Consider the following 25260-nt stretch of genomic DNA (forward strand, 5'->3'; position numbering starts at 1 on the left):
AAGAAATCCAGTGTGCACTCCGTGTGCATTCCGGGAGGAGTCATTCCTGATGTGGAAAGGGTCCTTCCGGATGCCATCAAGAGCACAGGGTGCAGCCAGCTGCAGGTGGTGGCACATGTCGGCACTAATGACGTGTGTCGCTTTGGATCTGAGGAAATTCTCTCTGGATTCCAGCGGCTATCTGATTTGGTGAAGGCTGCCGGTCTTGCTTACGAGATGAAGGCAGAGCTCACCAACTGCAGCATCGTTGACAGAACCGACTGCAGACCTTTGGTGCAGAGCCGGGTGGAGGGTCTGAATCAGAGGCTCAGACGGTTTTGCGACCGTATTGGCTTCAGATTCCTTGACTTGCGCCATAGGGTGGTGGGGTTTCGGGTTCCGCTGAATAGGTCAGGAGTTCACTACACTCAGCTGGCGGCTACACGGGTAGCGGAGGCTGTGTGGCGTGGACTGGGCGGTTTTTTAGGTTAGAAGGCCTCGGAAAAGTGCGGGATGGGCTGCAATGTCAAAGGGTGCTTGGCAATTACAGGACGTGCTTGGATCAAGGAACAGTCGGAATTATAGTTGTAAATTGTTGTAGTTGCGCTGGAAAAGTCCCTGAGCTTCAAGCGCTAATAGAAAGCACAGAAGCTGATATCGTTATAGGTACAGAAAGCTGGCTAAAGCCTGAAATAAGTGCTGCAGAAATTTTTACGAAGTCTCAGACGGTGTTCAGGAAAGATAGATTAGGCAGAATTGGTGGTGGAGTGTTTGTGTCTGTCAGTAGTGGTTTATCTTGTAGTGAAGTCGAAGTAGATACTCCGTGCGAATTGGTATGGCTGGAGGTTATACTTAACAGCCGAATTAAGTTAATAATTGGCTCCTTCTACCGACCCCCAGACTCCGATGATACAGTTGCGGAACAGTTCAGAGAAAGTTTGAGTCTCGTAACAAATAAATACCCCACTCATACGGTTATAGTTGGTGGGGACTTCAACCTACCCTCGGTATGTTGGCAAAAATACTTGTTCAAAACCGGTGGTAGGCAGAAAACGTCTTCCGAGATTGTCCTAAATGCATTCTCCGAAAATTATTTCGAGCAGTTAGTCCACGAACCCACGCGAATTGTAAATGGTTGCGAAAACACACTTGACCTCTTGGCCACAAACAATCCAGAGCTGATAGAGAGCATCATGACTGATACAGGGATTAGTGATCATAAGGTCATTGTAGCTAGGCTCAATACCATTTCTTCCAAATCCAACAGAAACAAACGCAAAATAATTTTATTTAAAAAAGCGGATAAAGTGCCACTAGAAGCCTTCCTAAAAGACAATTTCCAGTCCTTCCGAACTGACTATGCGAATGTAGACGAGATGTGGCTCAAATTCAAAGATATAGTAGCAACAGCAATTGAGATATTCATACCTCATAAATTGGTAAGAGATGGAACGGATCCCCCGTGGTACACAAAAAAGGTCCGAACGCTGTTACAGAGGCAACGGAAAAAGCATGCGAAGTTCAGAAGAACGCGAAATCCTGAAGATGGGCTAAAATTTACAGACGCGCGAAATTTGGCACGTACTTCGATGCGAGATGCCTTTAATAGGTTCCACAACGAAACATTGTCTCGAAATTTGGTAGAAAATCCGAAGAAATTCTGGTCGTATGTAAAGTACACAAGCGGCAAGACGCAGTCAATACCTTCGCTGCGCAGTGCCGATGGTACTGTTATCGACGACTGTGCCGCTAAAGCGGAGTTATTGAACACAGTTTTCCGAAATTCCTTCACCAGGGAAGACGAATGGAATATTCCAGAATTTGAAACACGAACATCTGCTACCATGAGTTTCTTAGAAGTAGATACCTTAGGGGTTGCGAAGCAACTCAAATCGCTTGATACGGGCAAGTCTTCAGGTCCAGATTGTATACCGATTAGGTTCCTTTCAGATTACGCTGATACTATAGCTCCCTACTTAGCACTCATATACAACCGCTCGCTCACCGATAGATCTGTACCTACAGATTGGAAAATTGTGCAGGTCGCACCAGTGTTCAAGAAGGGTAGTAGGAGTAATCCGTTTAACTACAGACCTATATCATTGACGTCGGTTTGCAGTAGGGTTTTGGAGCATATACTGTATTCAAACATTTTGAATCACCTCGAAGGGAACGATCTATTGACACGTAATCAGCATGGCTTCAGAAAACATCGCTCTTGTGCAACGCAGCTCGCTCTTTATTCGCACGAAGTAATGGCCGCTATCGACAGGATTTCTAGATTTCCGGAAAGCTTTTGACACCGTTCCTCACAAGCGACTTCTAATCAAGCTGCGGAGCTATGGGGTATCGTCTCAGTTGTGCGACTGGATTCGTGATTTCCTGTCAGGAAGGTCGCAGTTAGTAGTAATAGACGGCAAATCATCGAGTAAAACTGAAGTGGTATCCGGTGTTCCCCAGGGAAGCGTCCTGGGACATCTACTGTTCCTGATCTATATAAATGACCTGGGTGACAATCTGAGCAGTTCTCTTAGACTGTTCGCAGATGATGCTGTAATTTACCGTCTAGTAAGGTCATCCGAAGACCAGTATCAGCTGCAAAGCGATTTAGAAAAGATTGCTGTATGGTGTGTCAGGTGGCAGTTGACGCTAAATAACGAAAAGTGTGAGATGATCCACATGAGTTCCAAAAGAAATCCGTTGGAATTCGATTACTCGATAAATAGTACAATTCTCAAGGCTGTCAATTCAACTAAGTACCTGGGTGTTAAAATTACGAACAACTTCAGTTGGAAGGACCACATAGACAATATTGTCGGGAAGGCGAGCCAAAGGTTGCGTTTCATTGGCAGGACACTTAGAAGATGCAACAAGTCCACTAAAGAGACAGCTTACAATACACTCGTTCGTCCTCTGTTAGAATATTGCTGCGCGGTGTGGGATCCTTACCAGGTGGGATTGACGGAGGACATCGAAAGGGTGCAAAAAAGGGCAGCTCGTTTTGTATTATCGCGTTATAGGGGAGAGAGTGTGGCAGATATGATACACGAGTTGGGATGGAAGTCATTACAGCATAGACGTTTTTCGTCGCGGCGAGACCTTTTTACGAAATTTCAGTCACCAACTTTCTCTTCCGAATGCGAAAATATTTTGTTGAGCCCAACCTACATAGGTAGGAATGATCATCAAAATAAAATAAGAGAATTCAGAGCTCGAACAGAAAGGTTTAGGTGTTCGTTTTTCCCGCTCGCTGTTCGGGAGTGGAATAGTAGAGAGATAGTATGATTGTGGTTCGATGAACCCTCTGGCAAGCACTTAATTGTGAATTGCAGAGTAGTCATGTAGATGTAGATGTAACATTATAAATAGAGATGCTAGTTTTTGTTGAAATTCTGTATGGAATCATGCGTTGTCCCTTGTCAAAAAACAAAAAGACAGAGTTCATGCTACCTCACCCGTTGTTTACTAATTTCATTATCGATAACTTCTAACGTCTTTCATCTTTGGTTTGTCATGACACTAGGTTTTGCTCTGTGTGTGTGTGTGTGTGTGTGTGTGTGTGTGTGTGTGTGTGTGTGTGTGTGCGCATTATTTTTCCGCAGTTTCTTTGAAAATCGAAGTATTAAGCTCCCCTGAATAACACGCATTTGCTTGCAGTTTTGCCTTGAAAATGGCAAGATGTGGTCCTGTCGAAATATCGGCGGTTGTTGGCGGCGTATACCTTTGCACTTACCAGAGCAGATGCCAGTTATACACTGAGGTGGTGGAACTCGTAGAATTGCGATATGGACATATACAGATAGAGGTAGCATCGGGTACACAAGGTATAAAAGGGCAGTGCATTGGCAGAGCTGTCATATGTATTCAGTTGACTTATGTGAAAAGGTTCCCGACATGATAATGATCGCATGACGAGAATTAACAGACTTTAAATGCAGAATGATAGTTGGAGCTAGATGCGTTATTGACAATTTAAAAAATGGAAACGGTTATCAACTTTTCTAGATGGCCAATGAGAGAGATAGCTTTACAGGTAGCATTATGTTGATGGAAGTTTTTGTGAGTATACTTCAGGAAGAAGTAGAAGAAGAAAATAAAGCAAAAGAAGTACTGCTGCAGACAATTTGTATATACTCACAGATGGTGGAGGAATATGAATCACTGTTGGATGCTACCGAAGCCAAACCACACATTAAGTGGGCATAAATGCATGATTCCTTCAGTACGGAATGGTTTAAATCCGTCTGACACATCGCTACTTTTTCTTAACACTTGTGGAATAAAATTGATTGCGGGAACCAGTCCTAACTCGGTAGTACCCATATTTGAGAGTATTTTAAAGAATAATATCGTGAATTGAGAAAATATGTTTCTCCAGTTTTTAATACAACATCAATAGGAAAAACCACTCTAGCTTGCATAACCACCGTAAGCTTTACTGACGCGTTTGGCCTTTTTGAGGCATCTTTCGTGGTCGCATAGGAACTGCGGATAGCGCATGAGTAATATGCAGTCGAAGTTTTGGTGTGCACCTTCGCTATTTTTGCAGCCTAGACCGTGTTTTCCTACTGAAAATGTATCACGGTTGCTGCACCATGACCAATGAGTGGGTCATATATATATAACTCTTATGTAAGAGACTTATCGCGTCTCTGTTGTATTTTGTGCTAACAATCTTTATCAAGTTTAAGGGTAAACAATTAAAACTGTAAGTGGAGAGAACATAGTTTCACCTTTCCCTGTTATTGATTCTTCGGGAGTTTCACTTCAATAACAGTCTACTTTCGTGTGTTTTTATTTCCATACCAGACAAATTCAGAACAGTTTTACGTTCATCACTGCAGATGTTCTGTAAGCTATCTGATAATTTACACCACACAGATGTGATTGGCATAGAGATATGGGGAGCATATTGTTCGTACTGTTAGCGAGTTGGTTGAACAGTCAGTAAAGGCGGCTGCTTCCGTTCCTGCAGCAGCACGGATGAGTAAAACGATCGTTTGTGTATCATTTTTACGAGCTGCAAATAGGAGTGACCTATTTTCAGTTACTTGTGGAGTTACTATTTTAATTCTTTAGTATATTGGGTGTTAAAATGCGTACTAGACATAGTGTACCCTTTTCAAATCTGTGTTGTGTAAAGTACCGCCACAGGCAATTCTTTTGAGGGACATTCAATAAATAATGCAACACATTTTTTTTTTCTCGGCAGATTTCGTTTGAAGAAAATTAGGAATTTGTCGCGGGACATCGGGGAACATTCCCGATTCAGATACTATAGTTTTATGAAGTTCCAATAGCTGCCTTACGTAGGTTTACAAATGTCTGTAACGGAAGTGCGTTCTAAGCAGAAAGCTGTTGTTGAGTATCTCTTGGCGGAAAATCCGAGCATCACAGACATTCACAGGAGTTCGCAGAATGTCGACGGATACTTGGCAGTTAACAAAAGCACGATACGTCGTTGAGTAAGGCGTCTGTCATCATCGCAACAAGGTCGCGCAAACCTGTCAGATCTCACGCGTGCTGGCTGGTCGCACACAGTTACAGCTCCCGCAATGTTGGACCGCGCGGACACTCTCATTCGAGGTAATGGACGAATCGCAATCAAACATCTCGTTGCGCAACTGGACGTCTCTGTCTGTAATACTGACACACTCCTCCACCAGTTGGGGTACTCAGAGATGTGTGCCCGCCGGGTTCGTAGCCACTTAACAAAGGACCGTAAGGGCCAACGAATTACCATCTGTGCTGAATAAGTTGTGCGTTATGGGGCTGATTGTGGCAAGGCACTGCCTCCGACGTCAACCACTAGTGCTGTACTATGGTGGCTTAGAGGCCCTCCCAGTAAGGAGACGTAGGGCCGTCGCATTTCACGGAATTATGTTGAAAACCAGGTTTTGGAGCCAGTGAGGTATAATACAGTATATTGGAATCCTGAATAAAACGAATCTGTTTTAAGAAAGAAACGTGTTGCATTACTTATTGAAGGCCCTTCATAAAACATTACAGATTTCTAGGTGCAATTGATGTGACTAATCAGTGAATCATATTATTTGATTATTTATAAAGTAGAATGCAACTATAGATTCAGTGCTGAAAATCAACTTTGTTCCTATATTATAAGAAAATATTACTTTGTTTATGCACTGTGCACAGCGTTTCATATTATTTTGATAGATGGTGTCCACCTAAGATTTGTCAGGCTCACTCTCTCCAATGTTTCAGCACATATTAGCATGTGTAGCAATGTGTAGATGGAGTCAGCCGAAAAAAGTGCTGCTCATCGCGTCTTTCATACAACTCTAGTGAGAACAGGAAGCCGCGGTTTGTTTCCCGTTACAAACATAATACTTTGTGAAGTGGTATTCCACGTGATCATTATCTGGAGAGGTTAGTCTAGTACGATACTCGTGTTAATGATACGTATAGCCAGCGCCGATAAAACACGAAGAATAACCGGTAGTCCAGTAGCTGTTTATAGCTGGAAACAAACCGGCGTCTTCCATCCACAATGAGCGTCGCATGAACGGCTTGATGAGCAGTATTTGTTCGGACTGACTCCAGATACATATAGCAAACGCGAAATTGTAGGTATCTGACGAAATACCTGAGAAAATGTGCGTTACATCTCTTAAGATGGCTCTGGTTCAAATGGCTCTGAGCACTATGGGACTCAACATCTTAGGTCATAAGTCCCCAAGAACTCAGAACTACTTAAACCTAACTAACCTAAGGACATCACACACACCCATGCCCGAGACAGGATTCGAACCTGCGACCGTAGCAGCCCCGCGGTTCGGGACTGCAGCGCCAGAACCGCACGGTCACCGTGGCCGGCCAACTCTTAGGAGAGACACTCTATATAATCTCTGTATGTGTAATCTTAAGCATCCAATAGAATGCCATATTAGAAAAAATATTCAAATAATTTATTTCACATTACTAATTTTAAATTAATTTCATTGCACATGCCTTACTGTGCTATTAAAGTCTCACAGAACCGTAACCTAATGTTCTTATCATTGTAATATCCTTGGAAATATTGCTAATATTACCCCTGTGAAGATGGGCCACACTTAGTAAATGTTTATTGGGTGTGCTGCCATTAAACATAGAATGATTTGGTTAAAGCGTTTTCCAATGAACTCAGCAGCACTCTCATAGTCTACGTACGAAACTGTGTTAGTATAGAGATTCATAATAAAAGTACTGGATGAGATAGACATGCAGATTTATACAGCACGTAAACTTTCACCACATTTCATGTTTTACTCAATTTAAAACCCTTTCAAGAATGTTTCGACAGACGTCAAAAAACTAAATCTCTAGTTAAACTTAGAAAAAGGCTACTGTGTAACTTAGTGCAGCAAACTAACAATGAAAACATAGCGGGGCTCCAGTAAGAAAGTAAGGAAATCTCTAAATCCCATCTGAAGATGGATTCGTAAGATATCTGAAACCTGTCATGGTTTGATTGAAATAAACCTCTCGTAGGAATCATCACTAAAAATTAGTTTAGTAGCATTTCAGCCACCAATAGTTCACGAAAGATCGTTAGTATAAGATGCCATTAAAAGTACACGCTTCGCAGTAATCTGTTGTTAAGAAATCTTGAAACAAGTGGAAAGGTGGTGAATCATTAAAGTACATGACTTCAAATCATCGTAGAACAGGGAAGTTCCAGTCCGATATGCCGTAGTTTCTTGTCCCTCTGCTTCATGCGTACAGTTCTGAAATTACTGTAGTTTCGACAGAAATGTGACCACACATACACAATATGTTGAAACATGTTAAAATTACAGTTAGTATTCTAAGCAACCATAGACCCAAACGGCAGTTCAAGTAAAAACTATAATACATCAATTCCAACGACAAAAATTTCCATTACCTGTCATCGTAGAAGACTTGTTGAGAACCTAGACATGAGAAAATAGATTTATACCTGACCAGTGGTGTCCCACATACATTATGCATCGTAAGTTCCAGGTGGTAGAAGATAAATGTAGCATCAGAGGAAGACAGATTGGAAGTATGTTCTCAGATTTTCTTCAGCAAATATCAGGGAGACAGAGAAGTTCAGATTTTCATCTCTCAGGTGTCATTTCTTTCGGATTTAATGTTGGCATGAAGTCAAGTTTCTTGGTGAAAATATTATCTTTTTCTGCATCTTGGTCTGATAGTAGAGTCAAGAGTGGAGTCGCTAAGGAAATTGTGAGGTGCTTGAGAGACAATTCTGACAAGTTTAAGAGAAAACCAATTACATTAATGACTTGAGTCAGGAAGCAAATGAGTTAGCGAGCAGCAATTATTAGACAGGGATAAAGTACACTTACCAAGCTCTCTAAATCTTTTGCTTTTTGCTAATCAAGATTGAAGTTCAGCGTATGAGAGTAAATTTGAAGTTGATTGCGAAAGAGGAGAGATGGTGGAAGGAAAGGGACGCGCCAGGAGAAATTAATTGCTTGCGCAGCTGGCAATGGCCCTGAGCCGACTAAGTCCTGGATAAATTGGCGGGAGACAGATGTTCGTGTGAACAGAGAGATTAAGGAGGCAGGGTGCGGATTGATCAATACCATCTAGTAGATCGGGCTTCCGAGATCAACGGATACAAGCGTGCGAGATGGTATCTGTCACTCGTACATCGCTTGTCAATGCGTAATGACAAACTCGACAGATAAACTAGAAATTTTAGTAATTATAGTTTTTGTGAAAAATGGAAACTGTCCCGAAACTATATCCATTCAGATTATGAAATATTGTGCTGGCATTGTCGAGCCGAATAAAAAATTTTTACTTCAAAATACTGCGATTCTATGCTCTTTTCAGTAAACAGTCGAAACCATTATTGGCTCCTAAAATTACGATTGTGATCAGCAGAATTTAAGTTATTCTCTAATAGGCCTAGTATTATAGAAAATAGGGTTACAGAATCTAATTTTATAAAACTGCCTTACCTTTTTAGCGACAATCTTTAGGGGCAGTAGTACATACAACGTTGAAAAACGTTTTCGACATCCTCAATGGAATTGTAATCTGGGTTCTTCCTGGTCCCTGCCTCCCATGTACATGGCCCCCAGAACTACCACTAACTTCCATATCACAAACTAACTTGTAGATCACAGAAAGCCACTTCTACACATAGTGGAGCGCGTAGTGGCAGTATAACATTATGCGTGTACATGCTCATTCACACCATCTTAGAATAGTTAGACAGTTATCAGGGAGAATTCCAGCTGTTCACGGACAGTAACTAACTCATCCCGTGCCCAGCTAAGGACAGAATTCGCAGAGGTGCATCATTGCGGCTAATTTTTTTTTTAATTTTCATCTTTCACGCTACATAGAATACGCGATCCGTTTAAGCTATTAACGCTGAACAAAGTGATTTCTGTTATAACAAGTGATACCTGAGACTACGTGAAACTCTGAATTTTGAACTTTTATTTCTCAAAGTTATGTTCACTAACAGTCTGGCGTAAAAAACTCTAAAATAATGGAAATATACGACAAATCCGGACAAAATATACAGATGCTGCCACATCAGACATTTTTACTCCACGCTAGAAGACGGTGAAAATATTGCAGTAACTGCGTAAAGCCATAGACTTTGATTAAGGGGAAGAGGTTGTTAAAACCAGATTTTACTGTTCAAATTTGTAGAATGCGCTGCTGTAAATCACAGCTGTCAATTTGTTGAGAAGTATGTCATGTACGACACTCGTAAAAGTCTAAAAGTTCTCGAAGAAATCTGTTTCTGAGTAGGTACACATTGAAACTAGGGAGAAAGATAGCCTGAACGAGAATATTACTGCCAGGATTGTATGGGGCTGCAATGTAGATTAGAGCTGATATCTTAATAAGAAATATCTTGTTCGCAATAATCAACGTTCTCGAATAGGCAATATACCGCAACACACGCACGAGCTTTGATACAGTCAACACGAAGAACACTGATGAATTTTACGTGAATTGTTAGTGTATAAGTCGTCGAACTGAATTTATCTGATGTACATGATCTCACTCATACCCAAAGGAAATATCGGAAGTCGACTTGTACTTTTTACGCTTAAGAAAACGTAATAAGTGAACTGTTTTTCACTTAACAGATTTCGAGTCGGCTTCTATACTAGCGTGGAAAACATGAATGCTACATTTCAGTTTATCCCACTACAAAACAGTGAAAATCGAGGAGTACGGAAAAATATGTCTTCTGTATCAGGCAGTTAATAACAAAGATAGTGGTGCGAGTGAAATCATTAAGAGCCGATTGCGCACAATTTTTTGATTTTGTTGGCAAGGTTCTGCTGGCAGGAATAATGACAGGTGTAGGGCCCATCTCCAAGGAAATGTTTCAGCCACAGACATGTGTTTATAATAAATAATAAATATAATAAATAAATATAATAAATATTAAGGGAAAGCCGGCCGAAATGGTCGAGCGGTTCTAGGCGCTACAGTCGGGAGCCGTGCGACCGCTACGGTCGCAGGTTCGAATCCTGCCTCGGGCATGGATGTCTGTGACGTCCTTAGGTTAGTTAGGTTTAAGTAGTTCTCAGTTCTAGCGGACCGATGACCTCAGAAGTTAAGTCCCATAGTACTCAGAGCCATTAAGGGCAAAACTAGACATACAAATAATTATAATTCCTTTACTACTCTCTTTCATTAAGTAAAGAGAATTATGTAACAGCATACTGTATCGAAATCTTATAAGGGATAGTGAAATGAAATTGAGACAGATGGAGAAAGTGAATAAACTGTTTATTATTTCAAAATTAATCGCCGTAACTGTTTATCCCACTGTGAGACAAGACGGTCACTGCGTCCATGGAAAAAAATAATTTGTGGTTGCCTACAGACCCTTGAGTAGACTCGGGTGTGCCCTTCTTCGTCCGAAGCAAATTGAAGGCTACGATTGACTTTTTTGATGCAGTGGCGGACGTAAAAGCACTTGAGACCTTCGCGTCGGCATTGTAGTGGGTCCTAGAAACCCTAGATTTACTTCTGGACGAGGTCTAGTGGATACAACACACACTTTACGTAAATTAGATCACTTTGTTGAAACTTGAACCAGCTGAAATACTTAACGAGGAAACGATTTCTGTTCACAGGGCGCGTCTACGCCGACATATCTCATTCGTTGCTGCGTCAGGCAGCGACTGTCCGTAATAGTGTTCCTTCGTGAGAAACCAACTTTGTCATGGGACCTCATTCTTCGGACGACAGTACACCTGAGGGCTCCAAAAATATGGGAATCGTATGGGGAGAGATCGGGGCTGTATACAGAATGTGTAAAGGCTTACCGGATGAACTTCTGCATCGTATTCGAAATAATCTTGGCAACATGGGGCCCCGCCCACTTTTTCCCTTGACTTTTTCCAGCACCTTTATAAATTTTTTCGTTTAAATTTTAGTGTGAAATCATTGGTACATTGTTTCGTGGCTTTGCGTCTAAGTAATTAAAGCTTCCCACTGCTTGTCTATTCATTAAAAAAAAATCTAACTTTCTTGTACGACCTGGGCGAACGTACCCCACTCACGGGGCAACTTAGCCCAGGAGTAGGTACATGTTCGTCCAAATGATTTTATCGTTAATTCACTTACGACATTGGTTATTTAACTTACAATACATAGACTTTAAAACTCATGATTTATTTCAATAGAAATTCGTACAACTTTATAGCTAAATAATTCTTGAATAAATAAAGCTTTCAGAAAATTATTGGTGAACTTAGTTTTATATATTTTTTCAGTTATACACTGGTGGAAAAAAATTACACAACCTAAAAGGAATGGTGCGACCTAAACGGAGGTTGGCAGGCGTGTTTCTACACCTACAAAATGATGTCGCACTAGTCGCATAATAGTAGCGCTAGTATTCCCACTATGAGATGCAATTCAGGTTTTCTTTAAACAAACACGATAGCGGTCGTGAGCGTTAGTTACCTTTGAATTTGAACGTGATGAGTTCATGCTAGTCACGACTGCCTTTAAGGCGACAAAGACATAATTATCAACACCTCACTAAGTTTGAAAGGGGTCATGTAATAGTGCTACGACAAGCTTGATGTTCGTTCTGCGACAGTGCAGAAAGACTTGGCGGGAATCTGCACACTGTACATGATTGCTGGCAGTGGTACTCATGAGAATGTACGATTGCAAGATAATCAGTATCCAGACGGCCACGTGGCAATATCGAGGCGAAAGACCGGTGTGTGCGGCATATGGCTATGGCTGAACGTACTGCGTTTGTAGCAGCAATCTGAACAGCAGTTGGCACCATACTGACACAACGAACGGTTACAAATCGGTTAAGTCCAGGACAGCTCCAAGCCAGACGGCTTCTTGCGTGCATTCCACTGACCCCAAACCACCGCCATTTGTGACATGAATGATGTCAAGCGAGAGGTCATTGGAGGGCAGGGTGGAAATATTTTGCGTTTTCTGATGAAAGCTAGTTATGGGTCCGGTTGGAATGAGGCGAGGTGTGACCCTTCAACCAGTCTATCTGTGGCCTACACACATTAGACCTACACCGGGAGTCACTGTCTCGGGTACGATTTCGTATGACAGCAAGTGCACTCGTGGCTATCCCACGCAACCTGACTGCAGATTTATACGTTAACATGGCGATTCGAGTTGCTGTGGTGCCATTCATGAACTGCAATCGAGGGAGACTTTCCAATAGGATAAAGCTCGTCCATATACCACTGTTGTAACGCAGCATGCTCAACAGAGTGTCAACAGATTGCCTTGGTCCACACGATCACCAGATCTGCCTCCCATTGAGCACAAATAGGACATCACCGGACAACATGTCCAGCGTCGTCCACAACCAGCACTAAGCTTCCGTGTATTGACCGACCAAGTGCAACAGGCATGAAACTCCATCTCACGAACTGACGCCTGGCACCTTTAAAACGAAATGCAAGCACGTTTGCATGCTTGCACTCAAACTTCTAGCCGTTACACCGGTGATTAATGTACCAGCATTTCCTATCTGCAATGGCTTATCTCGCACTTACATTAATCTGTGATGTTGAAATGTTAATCACTTAAATAGGTATCTAGACAAATGTATTCCCGAAATTTCATTACTCCACATTAATTAATTAATTTTTGGCGTTACGATTTTTCCATCAGAGTATTTCGTATTGTTATTAAAATATCGAAAAAATGAAATGTAACAGTGCAACCCAAAGAAATATATTAACTGAAATCTTTTTGCGAAGCCACATCTATCGCAGAATTTTACTGCTGTTTCAGATGGTTCTAAATCTTTGTATTTGTTCCAGTAATTCTCTAAAGTTTTTCTAGGTACTACAAGGTCTTTGCTCACCTTCCTAACTGATCTTTCATGTCGTCTTACTTCTACCACTGTTAATCTCATAGTTGCTTCAGAAACAGTGCCTCTTTCAGTTTTAGTTTTATAATTTCGAACCATCTAGAAGACAAGATGACACAACGATAACGAGTAAAACCATAACTACTTTCCGAGATACACGTTGACTTGAAACTCAAAATATGATGGCCTGCAATGTCCCGTTAATGATAATTTCAAATTTATATAACAACCATTTAAGTTTAATTCTTGAACACGAGTAAGGGTTTTGGAAGAGAAAAACAATACCACATAGATACTACATGTTTAAATATGTGTAGGGCGCAGTGTGCTAACGTATAAATTGCATTAGATACGATCTAGGCTTCGACTACGTTGAATCTAATAATGTTAACGAGAGAATTTTCTTACGAAAAGACAGCGGAGCCAGTTGACTATGTGGGTTGATGGGCCCCAATTTAAATAGGCTATTGTGACCCGTCGCCATACTTCAATTAGTTAGGAAGTTTACGACCACATTTTAAACATCTATCACCGTATATAGTGCCAAAACGCTTCTTAATTTACGGATTTCAGGAAGAGTGTTGTCTTGCAATACACAACAAACTGTCTTGAGGAAGCAAAATTTATTATCACAAAAAAGAAAACGTAGAATGCTTCCCCTGCCCCTACTCGACGCGTTTCTTCAAAGACTACACTATTGTTGCCCCCTACCTCCTAGGTTGGTGGCGTACTCTGACGACAGTTCGTCGTAATTATAGCAACTGGCGAACGGGTCCCTATGATCAATGTGTCCCGGTCTCCCCTACTTGTCTTGAGACTTTGTTGAACGTTGTTAATTTCATCATTTGTGACGTCGCGATCCACATAACTGGTTGCGTCAATTATGAGGTGTTTGGCCGTGTCCTTGCACGGCAAGAAGCCACTATCCAACCGATAAATGCTTCTGCTTTGTTTCTTCTCTGTCTGTTGAACACATCACCTTTCAGTACAAAGCTGTTAGGCTGAATAAGTTTCTAATTTAATTTTGCAACGATATCTGCTATTCAGTGACAGGAGCGCTGCATCACAGAACACCAACTATACATTTTCCTTCCATGCCATTCGATAAATTAAAAATTAATGATCATATTGTTAAAAAATTGATACCTTAACGTGATAATCTGTCTTGTTTTCTGTTGTTTTGACGCACCTGACTTATTAAACCCACTGTATAAATTACAAAGCAGTAGACTGATGCAGACACTTCGTTCAGGGTTAAATCCGTGAAAAGAAATTGAAGAATAACAAAGATTACTGTTTACGTAAGATGACGATGTTAGATGCAACTTTACCTGCAGATGAGGATCAACCGGCGTCAAGACGTGTTCCAGCAGCAGCGAGAACCGGTCTTCCCACAGGAGGAACCTGCAACAGCAACGGATTTGACGTAATTAAATGAACTGATGAAGTTCGTTTAAAGTTATAATGCAAGAAGGAGGAGATATAGAGAATATCAGCAAAACGTTCACAAATATGATATAAAAGAGTAATTAATTTACGGGTGCTGACTTCTAATGGTCGCCTCTCTATGTTTGCAACCCTGTTTTAGTCATCATGTCCCAGGCCATCCGATGAAAGTATTTTCTTCTTCCATGTAGTGGAGCCCCCCATTGGACGTATATCAGTATGTGATGGACTGCTCAACTCATAACGACCCAAGTTACGTGACTGGTAAACGACTCTTTTGATGCTATGCTGCCAGGCCAATTTCCGTTCGTTCAATGGTCTGTAAGAGGCCGTGTTGTGGGTATCTCTTTCTCGAAATTACCAGTTTTGACTACAGTATCAGATATGGTTATGTGCTTTTGGGAGCTTATAGAAGCATTCGGAGATGCAGTGGCAGCCCTAGTTTCGGATATAAAGTCAAGCAGAAAGAAAAATCATTTATGTAATCACAACAATGATCTCGAGATGTATGTAAAACGGCTATAAAAACTTACGTAGTCCTTTATAATGGAGGAAGGATAACTATTTTTATAAAATGAGGGAAACATAAATGTAAAAAACTGGATTTAGATTTATATGCGGCTTCCTTCTGTTTTTTAAACTAATGTAGGCATCGATCGTTCAAGATAGCGGTGACCGATTTTCACCCCATCCATTTGGACCTTAAGTAGTTATTCGTCTCTACTGATCTCTGAAGGCTTTAAACGACAGGGGAATATGTAACGATTTGGTCCCTTAGGTCCTTATAGGTTCTCATTTTGTAGATAAACTCTTGTAATAGTTTCCTTGAATTTTAAAGAGACTCTGCAGGTGGTTTTCTTCCAAAACAGTGATAAGTGAGTGTCTATGACAATTAATAGTTGTTCATAGTAATTGACCGAAGGTTTATCTTCATTGTTATGTATGACATGATTACTGAGTAAACCGTCATTTGCCTTGCAAATGTCATTGCCAGGCTCAGTTTCTAAACGGAGAGCTGAGGCGCTGACGAACGTAGTAACTTAAATTTAAAACCGAGAATCCATTATTGAAACTGAGTCATCCCATAGACTTTAAACAGAATCATTATGTCAGTCCAGAAGTAGTCGAGACTGCCATAGCCTCAGAGAAATCCCATCCATAATAGACGCACCGAGAGATATGTGCTTCTTTTGTTTCGTTCTATAACGAAAATCTATGTTGATATCAGTGATACCAAAAAGCTGTATGAAACCATACCGAAAGAAGAATTGAATGTTAGTGTTTAACGTTTCGTCCACAACGAGGTTATTAGAGACGGGGCACAAGCTCGGGTTAACGAAGTTTGGTAAGGAAAACGGTCGTGCCCTTTCAAAGGACCATCCCGGCATAGACCCTAAGCGATGTAGGGCAATCACGGAAAACCTAAGTTAGGATGGCCGGACGCGGAATTGTGCATTCATTCTCCCGGATGTGAGTCCAGTCTGCTAACCACATCGCTACTGCTCTCGTAAAACAAAACTGACAATCTCATTCTGCGGTACTTCTGTTTGAGATTTTTCTCCACAGACAAATTTTCCGAAACGAAAATATCCACTGAGTCATTTAGAACGCAGTCTAATTAAACTGTAGCTTGTATACTACCGTAATTCGTCAGCTGTTCACTGTCGATACAAACGTAAGTACCGGCAAACTTGGCAGATTGAATGAACGGTGAATGTTGCTGTTACGCGATCCTAAGATTTTCAAACGATTGTGTAGTTTGACCCACGTACACCACATCAAATTTGCAAAGAATACGGTAAACTCTTGATATACGAAGCCTAAGATCAACTTTAACCGAGCAGAAAAATACATTTGTCCTGGCTGGACAATAGAAGACATACTTCACATTATTCATTTTTAACATTGTGCCCTGTTGTGAAAAATTGTTAGCATAGGTTTATTTCTTCATTCATATTATTCCCTTGTTCGATCGACGATGTGCATAAATCGCTCTTTATTTCACAGTTAGGATATTAAGTTCGAAGTGAAATCTGTTTCTGTCTGCCACCGTGGTTCCGAAGTAGAGTCGCTGTTTGCCAAATGTTGACCACTTGTTCGACAGCAGTCTAGGACATGTTGGGATTTTGAAGCGTTCCGTTACTATTTGTACCATTCTAACTCAGATGATAAGGTAAATTCATTGCGATAGCTAAAATTTAATTTTTTGTGCAGAAAGATGACTTAGATTACCAGAAATTTAACAAGCTTCTTGCACGTCAAGTCAAGTGCCATTTGTTTAACAGCCTACCGAGGTGCATAGTGCCCTAATGAAAACGCATGAACAGTTATTCCTCGTACTTCATCCTCAATCTTGCACCAACGGGTAATGCCATCTGGATACGAACAAATAAATGTCATTATACCTCGGTTTGCGATGTACAAAGAGGTGCATCTACCTTCCTTCAGACTGGTGAATCCGTGATAGTATGCCACCGTCTTTCTCAACGCCGGCCGCGGTGGCCGTGCGGTTCTAGGCGCTACAGTCCTGAACCGCGGGACTACTACGGACGCAGGTTCGAATCCTGCCTCGGGCATGGATGTGTGTGGTGTCCTTAGGTTAGTTAGGTTTAAGTAGTTCTAAGTTCTAGGGGACTGATGACCTAAGTGCTCCCATAGTGCTCAGAGCCATTTGAACCATTTGAATCTTTCTCAACAAAGAAGTCAGTACTAGTAGGTAGGGATATAATTTGGTCAAGAAATTTAAGCAGCCAGTTTTTTGTTAATTGGTTGTGATCAAAGTGTCTAGCAGCAGATTTTATATCCCAGAGTTTCTGTAAAGGGCACCCAACTTACACGACAACAGAGTTTCGCTATTATGAAAGAAAATATAGGAAATTTCATTCCATCGATGACATATAGCGAACTCATTCCTCTCCTTCCCTTGTCTTGTTAATTCTCCGTTGAAGAGATATTGCCGAAATTACCTCTCAGTGTTCTCATTTTGTGGTTACTATCTCAGTAAACAGTGTAGCGTAGGAGATGAATCTCCATCAAGAAGTGAATTACGTGAATGTGTCTATCGAAGCAAATATAATGCGTTAGTGGCATTAGATTAAACTCACGCAACTATTACACTTTAAAACTATTGCTACATGGCATAACTTCATAGCAGTCACATTGTTTAAATTAGACCATCGTCAGGTGACAGGTCATCGAAACAGTTGAATGAGGCGGTACGTTTTACGTCTTTGGTGATATCAAAACTAGTCACCGAAAACTTCAGTCTATCCGAGTTACATACGTTTTCTGTGGCATGAATTGAAATAAACCTTTATATTCGCAACTTACAGGTAACTGGCGCAGATCAATGTACTTACCATCACATTAAATCATCATTTCGAAGCTGACAACCTATATTATGAAAAAACAGCTGCAAAAACCCGTAAATATCAAAAGAGATAGTATGAGAGGAGCAAAAAATACTGAAAAAACTTTATTTTACAGTTAATATCTAAAAGTGTCGTAAATCATGTTAGAGACAAGATAATTCCTTAACAGGCTTAGTGAAAATAAAACTTACTGTTTTGTATCAACGTGGCGTTAAGAATCCCAAACAGAATTCTGCTTCACTGTAAGAGTGCGTGGGAGTGCATCTTATTCCAGAAACATGACGCTTTGGATCTATAGTACATGAGTACACAGAGGCGGTCGATGGGGTATATATAACGTGATTCATTTTAACATACGACTTCACTGAACGTAGAGTAAAGCACAAAGTTTTTTAGGTATTGCGCTATTTAAGAACATAACATATATCTCATGATATTTTTAACTTTTCCAAATAATAATAGCATGTTTCAAACCGGTAATTAAGTAGACTTACCACCAGTGCAAGAATGGCTAGAAATTTTTTTTTCGATTGCAAAGAACTTTACTGTTCCTAATAACTTTTGAGATTTCAGTCCTATGAAGCTAGCGTGAGACATTATAGCGCAGCCCATACGTGAAATTCTCTCGCGTGGGACATTATGGTACAGTACATATCAGTCATTCATATAGGCTTCACATCCATATGAATATAGAAGACGTCGCTGCACGCAACTTAATGGGATAAAGTTTAAATTGCCATAGATATATACAACGAGGTAGAAAGATCTATATAACATTAAAGGTATAACAACAGGTCACACAGAGAGTACAGTCATCACTTATCTTGTATATTAAGCTACAAGTGCAGGAATGTGGCATATGCATGCCAAGCCCTGAGTCCTTTACAAATATTGCTAATGCGAGTGTTAACTGGTCATGTTTGCTTCAGAACTGCAATGAAACATTGGATGTCGAGTCAGAAATACTACGAATGCCGGGACAGAACGACGGGAGAGCAAGTTGGTCCGGCTGTGTGAAATGAGGCGTTCTGGCAGCTGCGCCGCCTTCAGAGCTCCACAAACTTGTTGCTTGTTTTGCTGGAATCTGCGCGGCTGCCAACCTGAAGCGAAAGAGGTTGGTGGCTTTGAAGACCAAGCTTTGGAAAATGAAGACAGAGACAAACCCGCACAAGAGACCCCCACTCGAATTCAAATATTAGCAAGTCACAGCACTACATCGTTCTAAAAATAACTTTTGTGCAGGCAAAAGATCCTTTGCAAAGAGAACAATTTAACTATTGCTTTTTGTCTTGGCCGTGATGACATTTATAATATTTCGTTATAGCATAAACACATTTACAGAGATCTTCTGTTTCCAAACTGAAGACTGGCATATCCGACACTGAATGTCCTTAAGGAGGCATCGTTTAAGGTAATTCGGAAGCAGCATTTCCTTTATTCGGAGCTACGAACTGTTAAGGTTAGATTACATTATTTTAGAATATCAGGCATCTCGTTTACAAACAATTGAAGGTAAGAATCCTGGCCATATAAACAGCAGGTTTCTCAGTTGAAATTGTTGTAATTCATTCGCTGAGTTACCTAAACAATTCATTACGTCGCTATTTTATACCTGATACTATGAAAGAAACTTGGGGTAATAGTAGATGAATGATTAGAGTGAAATAGTTCTAAAAGAGAACAGAAACCCATTCTAATTCGTTTATTGGAAAGAAATTAGTGCATCAAGTTCGAACAATCGAGAGCATGAAAGTAAAACCATAAAACTCATGGATATCTTTCGAACAGAATCTTCGCATTGTTTTGAAAACAATAAATCTTTTTCTATATGCATACTAGTGGCGAAATTACAAACAAGTAAGTAGTAGTTTTAAATGGTAGAAAAAAGTTTCTTTCAGCTCATAAATTCTGTTTAGCATATTACAATCCGAAATCATTCCTAATCTCATGTGTTTAACTTCTGATGCTGCTGATACTTGTTAAGTGTCCAAGGACACCTCTGCCAGCGAGTAGAGTGAAATCAGTGAACAAGTGTGTTAAAGTTTTCTAAATGTTTGCTTGGCGTTCAGGCCTATCTGAGGCGGAACATGGGAACAAATCCTGTATGCCTCTAGTGGGATGCCTAAAGCTCACACCCAGGCTTGCCGGCACACCGACCCCTCTTCCTTAAAGTCTTGGATGCATTCTATCTGGGGCCGGCATAGTTTCCCGTCCCGTAAGCGGTCGTGTTAACACGTGCAGCTACCCGGGCGGTGCCTAACTCTTGATTATAGCATGTACTAAAGTGAATTCTTTGAATGCTGTCAGTAAGTAAATTCTTCGAAAATGATGACCATTATATGATGTATTAAGTAATTCTAAAACAATTAAGCAGCAATCAATGGAATGAATTATTACTCAATAATCACAGTATCGACAGCAAGGAATCTTCTAGCTCCCGTCGTTGTAGCATTTCTTAGTATGCACATTATTTATACAAATGGCTCTAGGCACTATGGGACTTAACATCTGAGGTCATCAGTCCCCTAGACTTAGAACTACTTAAACCTAACTAACCTAAGGACATTACACACATCCATGCCCGAGGCAAGATACGAATCTGCGACCGTAGCAGCAGCGCAGTTCCGGACTGAAGCACCTAGAACCGCTCTCCCACAGCGGCCGGCCATTATTTATAGACTTTAGTGAGCATTGCATCTGGTGTGTGTATTCGCTTCGCCTTTTATTCTAGATATTCCCATAATCGGATACTACAGCAGATAAATATATAATCCAGCACCACACAGTAGCCTTGGCCAACGAATATCACCACAATGACGGACTAACCGTTAGGCAAACAAGCCCCTCCATGACAATTTCATCAAAGACCGCCATTTTTCAACCTACCTATTCCTATCTGTGAGTCATCACCATCTCGATTCACTCCAACTTTGTCTCCTCCCCGATCGCGTATGTTTACGAACGCATCTCGCATCAAATTTCCTAATTTCCCATACTTACGCAGCACACCACAATCTGGTCCCAACACACCACTTACAGCTAAAAGTATAACACACATGTTTGGTAGAAAGCGGAGTACTGAACCCGGTCACGATAAATTTTATATACCGGCACTTCAAAGAATACATCACATTCTGTTATGATACCCTTTCTATCCTTTACAACGCCACTGTTTACACAGGCTATTTCCAAGATCAGTGGAGGATATTCGAACTCACAGACATGTACTTTATAATAGTGCACAGTAAGGAACACGTCCTCACCACACAAGAAAATTACCATTTTCTGAAGCCTAATGGGAAACATACAGTCTCTAAATTATCACTCATACCTAGAAATGCAATATAGTATTTGAATGACTAGAACATATGGTATAATATCAAACCCAACCTAATGATCATACTATCTTCCTTAATGAATCTGTACTTCTCTCCCCCTTCAACCACTCTTATCTTCCCTTCCCCCTTTTCCATGAGCGTGCCTCTTAACCTCTAACACCAAAAATACGCACACACACACACACACACACACACACACACACACACACACACACACACACAAGCGCGCGTGCGCGCGCGCGCGCGAGCGCCTGTTCACGCGCAGGTACCATATTCTTTTCATAGTCTGTTATCCCAGCATGCACTTTATATGGATTAGGTATACTTCAAAAATCAGAAATGAAATTTCCAGACTGCAATTTTAACTATGATACTCTTGAATGCAAATCCTAATATGATGTGTTCTGTGAAGGTAAACTAAACTTTAAACTAATGTAGACCTAGTGGTCATTAGACTAGGGAGACGTTCCGGTGTATAAGATTCAGACAATAAATCGGTTGCCACCTTTTCCAAGGACTTATCCCGACATTCATCTGATGAGATCTTGAGAAGCCAACTCAGAACTAAATTCTAGAGGCTAGTGTCTTCAACCATGCACCATTTCCGACGGTTTATGAAATCAGTACGCAATAACAGTGTACTAACAGGCTAGTAAAGGTACAGAGATAAAACTGTGATTTGGAAGAATTATCATAGATAACATAATGAGCCATTGACTTCTTGGTAGACTGTTTGTTGCTAATTAGACAACTAGCTTTGAAACATGATTTAATTCTCACGCAAATACTGTGTGTATTTTTAGTTCTGTGAGCTCTTATTAGATTAAAACGAGCAGAAGAAAAGCAGCTGAAAGTGACTGCTTCTTGTAATGAGAAGAGCATTCTCGGTTCATGTTCTGGTATTGACACGATCCGTGACCCGCCCGTCGCATTTCGTATTCCAGGCACGAGTTGCTCCCCAGCTCAGTGTTCCGATTCACATGAAAGTTTCTGCGTGATGCCCTGGAGAGCTGTTGCTCTGAGACCACCGCCTTCCCGATACCAGCCATCCACCAGAACATCACACACATGACCAACTGCAGCGGCAGTTATCCTTTCAGTTTACTTCTCATCGAAAAGAAAGATGGTCAAATTTTTGTTTTCAAAACCTTTATTTCACTTTTTATCCGGTGTATGATTTTGTGTTAGAAGTATTGTAGCTAACGTACCAACTGTATAGAAATATAATTAGAGAATTTTAAGGAGGCGAACTGGTTGCAACACTGGACATGGAGTAGAAATGATTAAGTTTAATTTTAGCATCCAACAGTCAGTTTCAAATAGTACATGGTTATACTAAATTATTTACGGTGAATGCCGATACCACTGGTTTAAAATCATCAACCTCCACCCCCCCCCCCTCCCACGCCCCCGCTCACCATTCCCCCAATGTTCTCATTACAAGTTTGTGCTGTCTCTAATTAGGTCTTCTCGACGAGGAGCTACACCGATAATGTTCTAAATTTCATACTTTTATCGTCTTCACCCTATTCTTGGAAGCCTACTTGGTGGCATAAGTGCAGCTAAATCACATTCGAAAAAAGTCGTATGTTTCCACACAAAATTGAGAATTTATAAGCAGATTGGTAAGAAAAGAAATGTACAGGGTGTTTCAAAAAGAAATACCTGATTCAGGACGGTAATATTTACGAAGCATGGTACGTCCCAGTAACGAAATATGTGCTGTTTGAATGGACGTGACCTGGAGTTACAGAAAATTGGCGTTAGACGTCAGTCAATGCGTCTTCTCAATTTGTAGGTAGTCAGTAGCAAGACGGTTTCCGTTCAATAGAAGGAGTTCTGGGTGCTGCAGTTTGCAAGGGTGAGTCAGTGGTTTCTGTTCAACGTGCTTTTCATCGGCGTTTTGACACTTATCCGTTTGTAGTCAAAAATAGTCATCATTGGTGTAGCTAATTTGAAGAGACGCAATGCCTGACCAAAGGTAAGAGTCTAGATCGATCTTACACATCTGATAACATGGTGGAAAGACTCCGTAAAACGTTTGAGCGGAGCCACGAAAGTCTAATCCCAGCGCAAGCAGAGAACTGGCAATGTCTCATACGACTGTGTGCCGTGTGTTAAGGTCTACAAACCATACAGACTAAAATTAATGCCAACTCATCGGGTTGACGATAAAAGTGAATGGGTTTACTTCAGCAATTCTCTGCTAGAGAACATGAAAGACAATACATTTTTACCACGGCTAATTTCCAGTGACGAAATGACACTTCAGGTTAGCAGTAAAGTAAACCGATATAATATGTACATATGGGGACTCCAGAACTCTGATGACATTACTGAACATAAAATAGACTCACCTAAAGAGAATGTTTTTTTTTTTCATTTCTCGTGAAAAAGTGTACGGACCCTTCATTTTTGAGGAAAATATAGTGACTGGAATGAGCTAACTTCAAATACTGCAGAACTGGCTTTTTCCGCAACTTCAGAAGGACTCCGATAGCTTCATTGCCCAACAGGATGGAGTTTTAACACACTGGCACACCAAAGTGCGTTAGTGTCTCAGCGACACCCTGCCTCAACGCTGGGTAGGCCGCATGGGACCCCGAGGCACTGCCCTGCATTCTTGGCCCCCAGGATCGCTAGACATGATCCCATGCGATTTTTTCTTGTGGGGGTATGTGAAGCAAAGTGTGTTCATCTCCTCTTTACTTTGTGACATTGAAGAAGTGAAGAACTGAATAACAGCTGCCGTAACTTCTGCAAAAGCGGATACATTGTGTGAAGTGTATGATGAATTTAAGTAGTGTGTAGATGTTGTTCATGCTGCTGCAGGTGCACATATGGAGCATTTGTAATATAATAGCTCAAACTTTAAGTCTTTGTGAGTATCTTGCAATTCACGTCATGTTTGTAATATGTTTTTCTCCACAGTTACTGAATTTTAAATCAGGTTATTCTTTTCGAAACAACATGAATATTTGAAAAGATACTAATATGGGCGATTTGATGCGAAAATATTAAATAAACATATACACGATCAGTCCGCAGCTAACAGTCTTGCGGTAGAGATCTCGCTTTCCGTGCACCAGGTCCCGGGTTCCCTTCCCGACGGGGTCAGGGATTTTCCTTGCCTCGAGATGACTGCGTGCTGTTGTGTTTTTATGTTGTCTTCATCATCATTCATCCCCATTACGGTCGGGGGAAGGCAATGGCAAACCACCTCCGCTACGACCTTGCCTAGTCGGCGGTGCTGGTCTCCCGCATCATTCCCTACGATCTTCGGAGTATGGGAGTATTGGAGTGCTAGGTAACGATTACCTTTATTATTGACGTTCTCTGATGGAGCTACTTTCTGAAGTGACATAATCGATAACATGTTCATTGGACATGTTTTCTGGCAGAATTCACACAGGGTGTTTTGCATTATTATGAAAACTTTCTTTCATGGTAGAGAAAGGATAATGCAGGTTTGAGACAAGTTGCGAAGTTACGAGGCCAAACGTGTCGTGGTTCAAATGGCTCTGAACACTATGGCACTTAACTTCTGAGGTCATCAATCCCCTAGAACTTAGAACTACTTAAACCTAACCAACCTACGGACGTCACACACATCCATGCCCGGGACTGGATTCGAACCTGCGACCGTAGCGGTCGCGTGGTTCCAGACCGTAGCGCCTAGAACCTCTCGGAAACGTGTGGTGGGATAAGACTACTAGTGAAGTACGAGAAACTCCTTGTCGTTGTCTATACAGTAAATAAACCGATTAACTATTTAGGTAATCAA

At 41.1% G+C, this 25260-nt stretch overlaps 1 protein-coding gene across 1 annotated transcript in view; it reads right to left on the reverse strand.

Moving 5' to 3' along the window:
* Window positions 1-25260, reverse strand: part of LOC126299427 (ly6/PLAUR domain-containing protein 6B-like) — a 1925736-nt gene that overhangs the window by 1395710 nt on the left and 504766 nt on the right. The window contains exon 2 of the mRNA XM_049991326.1: window positions 14653-14725. The gene's annotated coding sequence lies outside the window, so the exon portion shown is untranslated. The remainder of the gene's footprint in view (window positions 1-14652; window positions 14726-25260) is intronic.

This window comes from Schistocerca gregaria, chromosome X (assembly GCF_023897955.1).
Source record: "Schistocerca gregaria isolate iqSchGreg1 chromosome X, iqSchGreg1.2, whole genome shotgun sequence".
Lineage (NCBI taxonomy): Eukaryota > Metazoa > Arthropoda > Insecta > Orthoptera > Acrididae > Schistocerca > Schistocerca gregaria.